Here is a 12,787-nt window from a genome sequence, read left to right as displayed (position 1 = left end):
GGTTATTAATATGACCATAAATGAATTAATAAATTTTTAAACCTGTTTTATTCCTATTATGGTAAATATTGATAGATATAATCCACAGACACAAAATTATCCTTGGGATCCTCAGTAATTTGTAAGACTGTGTAGATAACCTCAGAACAAAATGTTGGGAGAATCACTGACTCACACAGCTCCTGGGCCACGACTCAGGGAGAGATTGTGACAAAGAGCGCTCTGTGAAGTAGGTGAGGGGGTCTGGGCAGTCCCTGGTCCCTGGGGCTGGCTCTCAGGGACTCAGGTTCCAGGGCTGTGTTGAGGGGTCCCAATCTCCACTTCTCTTTCTACAACCATTGTCAGGTATTTCCGCCTGGATACTGATGACGCAAAGTCAGTTCACACTCCTATTAGTGTCGGGTTTCCAGGGAAGCCAATCAGCGGCACTGCAAGTTCCCCTGTTACCAAGTCTCCGCACCCGACCCCGCTACCAACTGCGAATCATTCTCTCCAGACCCCGAAGGAGCGGGTCATTATGCCCCGAACCCTCCTCCTGCTACTGTCGGAGGCCCTGGCCATGACCCAGACCTGGGCGGGTGAGTGCGGGGTCTGACGGAAAGGGACTCAGAGGCAAGGGGACCGCCCGGCGAGGACGTAGGACCCCGGGGGGAGGTGCCTGTCCTCCGCCCCCACCCCAGACCCCCACCCGGCCCCGCCCTGGCCTGTCCTCCCCATCCCTCTCCCACTCTGCCCTGCTCTCCCCGACTCGGGTCCCCCTCGTCCTCCCCTCCCGGCCACCTCCACCAAGCACCCGGCCCCGCGCCGGGAGGAGGGTCGGGCGGGGTCTCAGCCCCTCCACGCCCGCAGGCTCACTCCCTCAGGTATTTCTCCACCGTCGTGTCCCGACCCGGCCGCGGGGAGCCCCGCTACTTGGAAGTCGGCTACGTAGACGACAAGCAGTTCGTGCGGTTCGACAGCGATGCCCCAAGTCCGAGGGTAGAGCCGCGGCGCAGTGGTTGGAGCAGGAGGGCCCAGAGTATTGGGACCGGGAGACGCGGAGGGTCAAGGAGACAGCACAGATTTTCCGAGTGAGCCTGCAGACTGCCCTCGGCTACTACAACCAGAGCGAGTCCGGTGAGCGGGCCCGGATCATGACCCCCATCCCCACTGATGGGCCGGGGTCGCCCCAAGTCTGGGTCCGAGCGCCACCCGAAGTCTGCGGGAAACCGCGGCCCGCCCCCGGCATGGCAGTCCCTCAACCCGGGAAGAGCCCGCGGGAGCTTTTAAGCGGTTTCACTTTCGGTTTGGACTTAGTCGCTTGCCTGTTGGGACTGGGAAGGTCTCGGGGCTGACCGCGGGGTCAGGGCTCCGTTGGCGTGTCTGACTGCGGGGGCGGGGTGGAGACCAGGGTCTCACACCTTACAGGATATGTATGGCTGTGACGTGGGGCCAGACGGGCGCTTCCTCCGCGGGTACAGTCAGTTGGCCTAAGACGGCGAGGATTACATAGCCCTGAACGAGGACCTGCGCTCCTGGACCGCGGCGGACACCGCGGCGCAGATCACCCGCCGCAAGTGGGAGGTGGCCGGTGTGGCGGAAGACTTCAGGAACTACGCGGAGGGCATGTGCTTGGATTGGCTCCGCAGGTACCTGGACATGGGGAAGGAGACGCTGCTTCGCGCAGGTACAGGTCCGCGGGGCCTCCCCAATCTCCCTTCCACTGGGGCTGGCTTCCCACGAGAAAGGAAAAATGGACTCAGTGTCAGAACAGCGCCCCTCCCGGGGTGGGAAGAGGGAGATCCGCCTCGGTGTTCATATTTCTACTAGAGAGTAACTCCCCTAGAGGGCGCTTTTCTCTAAAGGGCAGTGAGGAATCCAGTCTCCCCCTGGGATGCAGGTTGAGACCATCCCTGAAATAACCCATCAGCAGTTCCCTCTGACCCTGGCAGCCACCTTGTGAACCATGACCTTCCCTCTCAAGGCCTTGATCTCCCTGAGAACATCTTTGGAGATCTGACTCCGGGTTTTCTGAATCATTCACCCTCCACCACAGTCAGAACTATAGTGTGTTCCCCACTTTAGATCTGCAGCCTCCCACCCGGGCTCTCTCCCTGATTCCAGAACTTAACAAGAATCAGGAGATCCCAAAGGCTAGACTGGGGTCTGGGTTTTGTGCTTCTTCCATCCAGACCAGTTGTCCCGTCCACCTCAGGATGGTCACGTGGATGCAGTTTCAGTGGCCCATAAAGCTAAACCACAGTGTGGTTTCTCTGTTTCTTCTTCCTCAGAATCTCCCAAAACACGGGTGACCCGCCACCCCATTTCTGACTGTGAGGTGACCCTGAGGTGCTGGGCCCTGGGCTTCTACCCTGCGGAGATCACCCTGACCTGGCAGCGTGATGGGCAGGACCACACCCAGGACGCAGAGCTTGTGGAGACCAGGCCTGCGGGAGATGGAACCTTCCAAAAGTGGGCGGCTGTGGTGGTGCCTTCTGGAGAGGAGCAGAGATACACGTGCCATGTGCAGCACGAGGGGCTGCCTGAGCCCATTACCCTGAGATGGGGTAAGGAGGGTTTGGGGTCGAGCCCCGTGTCAGGGAAAGCAGGGCCCTTCTGGAAATTTCAGAGTCAGGACTGAAGCCAGAGGTCTGGGCCCCTCACCTTCCTTCCCTTTCCAGAGCCATCCTCTCAGCCCTCCATCCCCATCCTGGGCATCATTGCTGGTGTGGCTATCCTTGTGGTCATTGTGGTGGTTGGAGCTGTGATCTGGAGGAAGAAGTTCTCAGGTAGGAACAGAGTGGGGGGATCTGAGACTCTAGTCCCCTTGGGGAGTTTCGTAGGTAGCACATTGTCCTGCCTTGTTCCTGGGAAGTACCATCCACACACATGTAGCTGCCCACTCTGGAGCCATTACTAACATTCACTCTGTAGCAAAGCACTTGGAAAATGAAGAACAGATTTTCACTTGGTAGTTCTGCTGATGGGGACCTGATACCTAGCAGTGACAGGACAGAGAGGAAGGTCCCTGTTCAGGACAGACCTCCAGCAAGTCAGGTGGTCCTGTGACCCCACAACTCTTTCTTCATGTGTCCCAATCCTGTCCTGGGTGTTTAGTCAGAACTCTGGAAACTTCATTTTGCACCAGGACTAGGAGGTTGCTCTAGGATCTCATGGCCCATCTGTCCCAAGTCTCTAACATGATATTTTCTTCCCACAGGAGGAAAAGGACCGAGCTACTCTCACGCTGCACGTGATGGAGGGGGTGATTCCTGAAACCCTGGGATAGTGTAGACAGGACTCTGTGGGAAGCTCACCACCTCCTCCATAGCTCCTCATTTAGTTCATCTCCTATGGCTCTGATCACGTCCTGTTTATTCCACCCCAGGCAATGACAGTGCCCAGGGTTCTGATGTGTCTCCCGCAGCTCCTAAAAGTAAGACTCCAGAAGGCCTGAACTGGGGAGGAGTGGGGGCACTAGGAGCACTTTGAGCATATGGGAGGCTGTTGAGAATGTGGCATTTGTGTGACCTAAATGTGTTCATGATTATCTATGATTATCTATGATTATCTATCTATCTATCTATTATCATGATTATCTATGAACTCCCACAGTGGGAGGCCAGCTGACTGTGGAGGACTGAGCAATGCAGGATCTTTTCACACTCTCACTTGGTTACAAGAGCTCTGGACTTATCTTTCTGCAAATGGTGTCAGAATGTGTCTGCGTTCCTATTAGCATATTGTGAGGACACAGGAGACTGGCCCCCCCTGCCCACCATGACCTGTACTGATTCGTGTTCCCTTTCTGACCTGCTTTCCTGTTTCAGCAGAGGCAGGGCTGGACCATCTCCATCCTTATCTTTTTTTCGTGTTGGGCTGAGTACTAACGCCTTACTTTCCTATGGAAAGTGAGAATCGAGATATGAATTGGTATTTTGTAATTCTGGGTATGTGGGATTGATGAATTAATAAAAGAAAAGATTTGTAAAGTTGCAACAAAATAAATGAAAGCACTGAGAACCTTCCAGAACTCGCTGTTTCCTGTGCCATGTCTGTTGCAGGTGCGGACAGGAGAGGGCTGGAGGAGCCAAGTGTGGACGGGGCCTGTGTCCAGTCGGTGCTCAGTGCATCCTTGGTGTGTCGAGCTCCCTCCTCAGCTGGGTCATGTCTCTGCTCCTTGTCCTTGTCCCTTCTGTGGCACCTTGTCTCACCAGGACCGTGACCACAGGGATGTGGACGTCACCTGTCACCAGGACCTTGTGGAGCAAGAGCTTCCTGTGACTGGGTCAGCAAGCTCCATCCTGGGTTGTGACCTTAGGCCCATCTTTTGGGTGTTTTTTTTCCCCTTGTTTCTATGGAGCATCAGGCCTGTTCTTGCTCGTGTGTCCGAGTTTCTGTCTCCTTCTCCCCAGATGACCCGAGTGGTTACAGCACCAGGAGTCCTTTGGGCTGTTGTTCTGCAGGCCTAGGTGGGCCCTGCACACAGGAGTCTCTGTGGTTTGGAGACATGAATTTTCAGATTCATCCATCTCCTCCCTCTAGAGTTGTCTTCTGGATTATTCTTTACATCCTGAGGTAGACAGAGAGGAATCTGGGAGTTTCTCATCCTTGTTCAACTTCAGTTAGTTTCTGCCTTTCCTGCCTCTCTGCCCCCTCTTCCTGTCCTTAGTTCTAATGATACTGGTGCTGGTTCCCGTCTACATTCATGGATTTATAAAGCAGGGTCTAATGTAGATTTCTATTTAGTTGGAGAAAGGGCCCCATGGAGCCTAAGTACAGTGATTCTGAAGACAGGACTATAACTGTGTGCTGTGCTGTGCTGTGCTGTGCAGGGGAAACTCTGTGGGAGGGGGGAGCTGAGCAGAAAGAGGGAGGGGGGAGCAGCCCTGGGGGAAAGTAGAGGCGGCACTGATGGTGAGGTGGGGGCGCTTTGTGCGGGAGCTGCCACGGACCGGCTGTGCCTGAGGCTCATCCAGAAGACAGAGGTCCTCTCCACTGACCAATCGTTCCACTGATAATGTCGTGTGCCACGTGCAGGACCCACTATTTTTTCATCTAGGATACCTCAGTGACTAAGAAGAGGCAAACGTGCTAGTCTTGTGGAGAATATGTTCTAGTGGTGAGGGGCAGACTCCACTTGACCCTGGAACAATGTGGGGATTGAGGGCAATAACCTCACTGTGTAGTCTCAAGTCCAAGTATAACTTTTGACTCCCCTAGAACTTAAGTACTAATAGCCTACTGTTGACTGGAAGCCTTTTGATAACATAAACAATTCTTTAACACATATTTTGTATGTTACATGTATTATATACTATACTCATAAATTAAGCTAGAAAGTACTAAGAAATCATAAAGAAAACACGCATTTGACGATACTGTAAAAAACAAGCCCACATATTGGTGGATGTACACAGTCAAAACCAGTGTAATTCAGATTCAACCATATATTGTATAAATGTGGTAAATAAAGGACGTGTTTAAATTGGTAGGTGCTTTGAGGAAAGTGACCCAGAGAGTTTCCTGTGTGGGGACAGGGAAGGTGGCTACTTTACTGTCAGAGGGAGCCTCACTGGGAAGCTGACCTCTGAGAGATGTGCGGGACACAAGGAATTGTTGAACAGCAATTCTTCAGAGAGTTCTTTCCAGGCAGGGGAACCTCCAGGCACACGCACTAGGGCAGGAGCGTGTCCTTGTTCAAGGAAGGGTGAGAGGCCACTGTGGCTGGAGCAGAGAGCATGTGAAACGCAGTCAGATGTCTAGACCTTAGGATATTAGAAGAGGGTTGAGATTTCTCTGCGTGAAACGTGGAGTTAAAAGAATGGACAGATAAACGTGATTCACATCTCTTTAGAAGCATCTGTGTGCTCTTGCACAGAACTGAGAGGTGACGATCCAGTGACCAGTGGGGAAAAGTGTAGGAAACTAGTGCAGTGTCCAGGAGGGGGATGTCAGCTGTACATCTGAGGTGTGAGGAGGGAAAAATCATAGGAAGTGATGGGGTTCTGGATATATTTGAGGTTGGACTTTGTAGCATTTCCAAATGCATTAATTTTCATTGTGGGAAAGTATCTTATACACATATTTGAATTGTTTTTTTGTAAGAAGAAAAATGGAAGACATGCTGGGACATACACATTTTCTCTCCATAGGGCACAGCCAGGTGGCAGATTGAGGAAGTGGTTATCAGCTCAACATAAAATCTCTGAGATAACAAGAGTGTAGATCTTAAATGTTTGCCCCACACAAAAGGGAATGGTAACTGTGATATGATGCAGGTTAATACTGTGATGGTAATCATTTTGCAGTATCGAAATGTGTCAAAACAAAAGCTTGTACCTTAAACTTACACAATGGTATATGTCAATTATATCTCCATAAATCTGGGGAAAAATTTCTGTGAAGTCTTGCTCCTCTATAACTACTCCCTACATTGATTTCTGACTCTTTATGATACATATGTACAGTTACAGAGACTTACAGATGAGAGAGAGAGAACGTGGGGCCATGTTCTATTTCAAGGAAAGTCACAGAACAGGCTTAAGTCTACACACCCAGGAACAGAATCCACAGTGGACCCAAGGTGAGGCCCCTATACAATAAGTGTCCTGCTGCTGGGTATAGATGCCACTTTCACATCACTGAGTCCCCTGACATGAGACACTGGACCCTGAGGCTAGGACTGCTCAAGTTGGCCTGGATGAAGGAGTGACTTGGATGAAGGAGTGACTAATAAATAGCATCTTTCAGCTTTTTCCCTTGATAGTTGTTATGGGATCCAGCTTTTGTCTACTCCAGTTCTATTCACAAATAAGCAGAGTAGCATTGTCAGGTGATAAAGTGACTGTTCAAAATGTCTTCTCCAGCCTTTGTCTCTTCCTAGGATTTTAAAAAAATAATCAAAGTCTGTAACACTTGAGATGATCTGTGTATATATATTGACTTTTTAAAATTTTTTTTAATGTTTATTTCTGAGACAGAGAGAGAGCACGAGTGGGGGAGGGGCAGAGAGAGAAGGAGACACAGAATCCCAAGCAGGCTCCAGGCTCTGAGCTGTCAGCACAGAGCCTGATGCAGGGCTCGAACCCACGAACCGTGAGATCATGACCTGAGCTGAAGTCGGTCGCTCAACTGACTGAGCCACCCAGGCACCCCTATATTGACATTTTATATATCTTTGTACATGGCCATATTTCTGGAGAGAGTATCCATAATTTTATCAGTTTTTATGTGACCTCCACAAAAGTCTAAAAACTTATTCCACTTTAGACACCATGCTTCTCCACCTCTGGTCCACGAACAGCCAATAATCAAACCATCTTTAGCAGATCCAATGACTTGGTATACAACTTGTTTTTGTCTTGTTGATTACCAGTATGAGACAGGATAAGGCCTCACTTTCAATTTCTGTCTGTATCTGTTTGTGGGCTGATGCACATTCACAGACCAGTGCTGACTCACAGAAGACACAGATCACCATCGGGTTACGTGGAATTACACACTAGCACCTACTCTGGTGCCAGATAAATAGCAGAAGTGAAGAAATAGTTCATTGGGACGCCATTTCCAATAACAAGGAAGACTAAGTTTTAAGGCCACCTCTTCCCCTAAAAACAACTAAAAATGATAGAAAAAGTATAAGTATCTTAAGAGTATAGTAGAATAATCAAGAGAATAATCATTTAAGTCAAACTATAAATGTGGGCGATAGACCAAAGAGAAAATTGATCTGATCCTTAGGGCATTTTTCAAATCTAGAAAATCTTAGCTTGGCTTCTTGGGTCCATAACCTTCATAGACAGGAAATGATGCCCAGAGCTTATTCATGTGAGGAGCGTGAAAGACATCCTCTCCCTGAACATCTGGGAAATAGGTTCATAGCCTCAGAATAGGGTGAAACATCAAAATCTGCTCTATCTTACAGGGCTCCTGGACGCCTGGGTGGCTCAGTCCTTGAGAGTTCAACGACAACTTCAGCTCAGGTCATAATCTCCTGGTTTGTGAATTTAAGCCCCTTGCGGAACTCACTGCTATCAGTGCAGAGCCTGCCTTTGTCCGCCTCTATCTCTGTCCCTCCGCGGCTCGCACTGTCTCTCAAACATAAATAAATATTAAAAAATACATTAGGTCTAAAAAAGTTATCTGAATAAACCATATTCACTTTTTAAAAAATATGTTCAAGTACCAGAGTATTCTAAGGAAATTTGCCTTTGAGCCAGCAAAAAGCGAGCAGACAACAATTTCAAAAATTTTGCAGTCACAGACTAAACTTTCTGTGATCAATAGTCCAAATTTGCTTTACCATTGGCCATTGCACCAAAATAAGTTCGTGTCATTAGTTTAGTTTATAACTGTCCTGGATTGGTGATGACCCCAAAAATTATAAAAAATAAGTTTTGGGGCAGCAGGTGACTCTTGATCATGAGTTTCAGCCCCACATTTGGCATGTGGCTTACTTTAAAAATAAAATAAAATATTAAATTTAATTGCATTCTTAAAAAAGAAATCTTTTTAACATCTTTTTTTTTTTTTTTTTAAGTTTATTTTTGAAAGAGAGAGCCTGAGCAGGGGTAAGGCAGAGAGACAGGTATGTACAGGATACCAAGCAGAACCCAACATCGGGCTGTGTCACAAACCATGAGATCATGACCTGAGCTGAAATCAAAAGTCAGACGATTAACCAACTGAGCCACCCAGATGTCCCTGAAAAAAAGAAATTTTTTAAAATTTTATTTATTTAAAATTTATTTAAAAAAAAAAATTTTTTTTTTTTTTTTTTTTTTAAAAGAAAGAGGTGCCTGGGTGACTCAGTCAGTTGAGCATCCAACTTTGGCTCAGGTCATGATCTCAGTGTGGGTTCGAGTCCCCCCACCCCACCCCCACCCCTGCCGTGGCTTCAGAGAAGCCAGTCAGCTGGAGCCCGCTTTGATCCTCTGTTCCTCCCTTCTCTGCCTCTCCCTGCTCTAGCTCTCTCTCTCAAAAATAAATAAAAGTTTTTAAAGGGTCAAATCACCATAAAGATGAAACAATAAACAATAAAGATAAAGATAAACAGTTCTAATCATATATTCACCTAATGACTCAGCACCGAATACATGAAAACAAAACTGACAGAAATTGAGAGAGAAATGACAATACAACGATGTAGTAAACTTAAATATATCACTTTTGATAATGGATAGAACAACTATGCAGAGATAAATAAAGATAAAGAAGACTTCACCCATACTATAAACCAACAGTAGAAATTTGATATTTATAGAACACTCCAGCCATCAACAGAATACACATTCTTTTCAAAGGCACATGGAGCTTTCTTGAAGATAAACCAACCTCAGTGTATTTAAAAGAGTAAAAATAGTAACAAAATATGTTCTCTTACCACAGGGGCGTGATACTAAAAACCAATCAATAACTGAAATAAGTTTGGGAAACTCACAACTATGCAGAATTAAACTCATACTTCTACATAATCAAAGGTTCAAAGAGATATCAAAATGATCTCACACGTTCATGAGATGGAGCCATGCTTCCAGCCCCACCCTGACAGAGTGGAGCTTACTTAGGATTCTCTCTAACCAGCTTGGGATTCTCTCTCTGCCCCTCCCCAGCTCGCCTGTGCGCGCTCTCTCTCTCAAAATAAATAAAACATTAAAAAAAAAAAAAAAAAGAAAGAAAAAAACAAAAACAAAAATGGATGTCCCGGACTGGAACCACCAAAGTGATTTATTTTCTAATCTCACTGGGACCTTGAGCCATATGGACACTAGAGGGCGTACTGAGATTGCTAAAGCTACAAGGGTGGTGTCTAACCACCAAAAAGTCTTGTAGATTGGGCTTTCCTGCTTAAACCAATATTTGGTCCATTTTCTAGACCAAACAGATTGCATTTGTTGAGTAATCATGCCCTTGATTTACCTTTTAATGAATGAAAGACAAATATGTATAAGATAAGGCATTCAAAAAGAAAATAAAGTGGGCACCTGAGTGACTGAGTCTGTTAATCATTGACTCTTGATTTCAGCTCAGGGTTGGTGAGTGGGAGCCTTGCATCAGGCTCTGTGCTGACAGCATGGAGCCTGCTTAGGATTCTCTCTCTCCCCACCCCCCACCCCCCACCCCACTCCACCCTGCCCTCTGCCCCTACCCTGCTTGCACACTCTCTCAAAATCAATAAAAAATAAGCTTTAAAATGTTATTTAAAAAATAAAAAGAAGGGGCGCCTGGGTGGCTGATTCGGTTGGGCATCCGACTTCCTCTCAGGTCATGATCTCACAGCTCATGAGTTCGAGCCCCCGCCGAGCTCTGGTGCTGACAGTTTGGAGCCTGGAGCCTGGAGCCTGCTTCAGATTCTGTGTCTCTTCTCTCTCTGCCCCTAACCCACTCGCATTCTGTCTCTGTCTCTCTCAAAAATAAACAAACATGGGGCGCCTGGGTGGCTCAGTCGGTTAAGCGTCCGACTTCAGCTCAGGTCACGATCTCGCGGTATGTGAGTTCGAGCCCCGAGTCGGGCTCTGTGCTGACTGCTCAGAGCCTGGAGCCTGTTACAGATTCTGGGTCTCCCTCTCTCTCTGCCCCTCGCCCGTTCATGCTCTGTCTCAAAAATAAATAAATGTTAAAAAAAATTTTTTTTAAATAAACAAACATAAATATATATATACAAATATATAAATATACAAATATACATACATATATATATATATATATATACACACACACACACAAATAAATAAAAAGTGAATGGGGTGCCTGGGTGGCTCAGTTGGTTAAGTGCCCGACTTCAGCTCAGGTCAAGATTTCATGGTTGGTGGGTTCCAGCCCGGCATGGGGGCTCTGTGCTGACAGCTCAGAGCCTGGAGCCTGTTTCAGATTCTGTGTCTCCCTCTCTCTCTGCCCCTCGCCCGTTCATGCTCTGTCTCAAAAATAAATAAATGTTAAAAAAAATTTTTTTTAAATATAAACAAACATAAATATATATATACAAATATATAAATATACAAATATATATATATATATATATATATATATATATATATACACACACACACACAAATAAATAAAAAGTGAATGGGGTGCCTGGGTGGCTCAGTTGGTTAAGTGCCCGACTTCAGCTCAGGTCAAGATTTCATGGTTGGTGGGTTCCAGCCCGGCATGGGGGCTCTGTGCTGACAGCTCAGAGCCTGGAGCCTGTTTCAGATTCTGTGTCTCCCTCTCTCTCTGCCCCTCCCCTGCTCATGCTCTGTCTCTCAAAAATAAATAAACGTAAAAAAAATTTTTACCTTCTTTTTTAAAAAAAGGAAACAACATGCTAAATTAAAATGGTAGTAAATAGGGGCGCCTGGGTGGCTCAGTCGGTTGGGCGGCCGACTTCGGCTCAGGTCAAGATCTTGCGGTCCGTGGGTTCAAGCCCCGTGTCGGGCTCTGTGCTGACAGCTCGGAGCCTGGAGCCTGTTTCAGATTCTGTGTCTCCCTCTCTCTGACCCTCCCTTGTTCATGCTCTGTCTCTCTCTGTCTCAAAAATAAATAAACGTTAAAAAAAAAAAATTTTTTTTAATGGTAGTAAATATCTTCCTTCAAGGATGTATACACCCTCCCCCGTTCATGCTCTGTCTCTCTCTGTCCCAAAAATAAATAAACGTTGAAAAAAAAAAAGGATGTATACAATTTTCAAATTTTTTTTCAATATATAAGTTTATTGTCAAATTGGTTTCCATACAACACCCAGTGCTCATCCCAAAAGGTGCCCTCCTCAATACCCATCACCCACCCTCCACTCCCTCCCACCCCCCATCAACCCTCAGGTTGTTCTCAGTTTTTAAGAGTCTCTTATGCTTTGGCTCTCTTCCGCTCTAACCTCTTTTTTTTTTTTTTTCCTTCCCCTCCCCCATGGGTTTCTGTTAAGTTTCTCAGGATCCACATAAGAGTGAAACCATATGGTATCTGTCTTTCTCTGTATGGCTTGTTTCACTTAGCATAACACTCTCCAGTTCCATCCATGTTGCTACAAAGGGCCATATTTCATTCTTTCTCATTGCCACATAGTACTCCATTGTGTATACAAACCACAATTTTTTTATCCATTCATCAGTTGATGGACATTTAGGCTCTTTCCATAATTTGGCTATTGTTGAAAGTGCTGCTATACACATTGGGGTACAAGTGCCCCTATGCATCAGCACTCCTGTATCCCTTGGGTAAATTCCTAGCAGTGCTATTGCTGGGTCATAGGGTAGGTCAGACAATTTTTTTTTATCTTAATGAAGGTAAAGGAATTATTCCTCTCATTTTTTTTTAAGTTTTTTATTTTCAGGGTTTTTTTTTAATGTTTATTTTTTATTTATTGAGAGAGAACACTTGAGCAGGGAAGGGAAAGAGAGAGAAGGGGACAGAGGATCTGAAGTGGACTTTGTGCTGACAGCAGAGAGACTGATGCGGGGCTTGAACTCAAAAACCATGAGATCATGACCTGAGCTTATGAAGTCAGATGCTTAACTGACTGAACCACCCAGGCTCCCCTATTTTAAGTTTTTCGGTTTCATTTGTTTTGTCTCTTTTGAAAATATTATTTGTTTTTTGTTTTTTTGGTTTTCATTTTATGTTTTGATTTGGTTCAAAATCCAGAATCTTGTAAAAGATATGAAGTCTCTCTCTCAGCCTTGTCCCATTCCTGACGGGCAACCAGTGATATTAGTTCTTTGCATATTCTTCCAGAGACATTTTATGCCTATGCAAACACACATTAATTAATTAACATATACATTATTTTCCTTTTCATACAGATTTTGACATATGCTTTTCCACACCT

At 46.3% G+C, this 12,787-nt stretch overlaps 1 pseudogene across 1 annotated transcript; it reads left to right on the top strand.

Moving 5' to 3' along the window:
* Positions 1 to 424: 424 nt before the first annotated feature.
* Positions 425 to 4,012, top strand: LOC112853699 (class I histocompatibility antigen, Gogo-B*0101 alpha chain-like; annotated as a pseudogene). The gene is made up of 8 exons (XR_015250729.1): positions 425 to 589; positions 850 to 1,116; positions 1,391 to 1,666; positions 2,271 to 2,546; positions 2,661 to 2,768; positions 3,200 to 3,232; positions 3,368 to 3,415; positions 3,595 to 4,012. The product of XR_015250729.1 is annotated as a class I histocompatibility antigen, Gogo-B*0101 alpha chain-like (transcript).
* The last annotated feature ends 8,775 nt before the right edge of the window (positions 4,013 to 12,787 follow it).

The sequence above is a fragment of the Puma concolor genome, chromosome B2, assembly GCF_028749965.1.
Source record: "Puma concolor isolate L17-30 chromosome B2, mPumCon1.1.hap2, whole genome shotgun sequence".
Classification (NCBI taxonomy): domain Eukaryota; kingdom Metazoa; phylum Chordata; class Mammalia; order Carnivora; family Felidae; genus Puma; species Puma concolor.
Note: the sequence above shows the minus strand (reverse complement) of the source record. Positions and strands in the feature narration are given on the sequence as shown.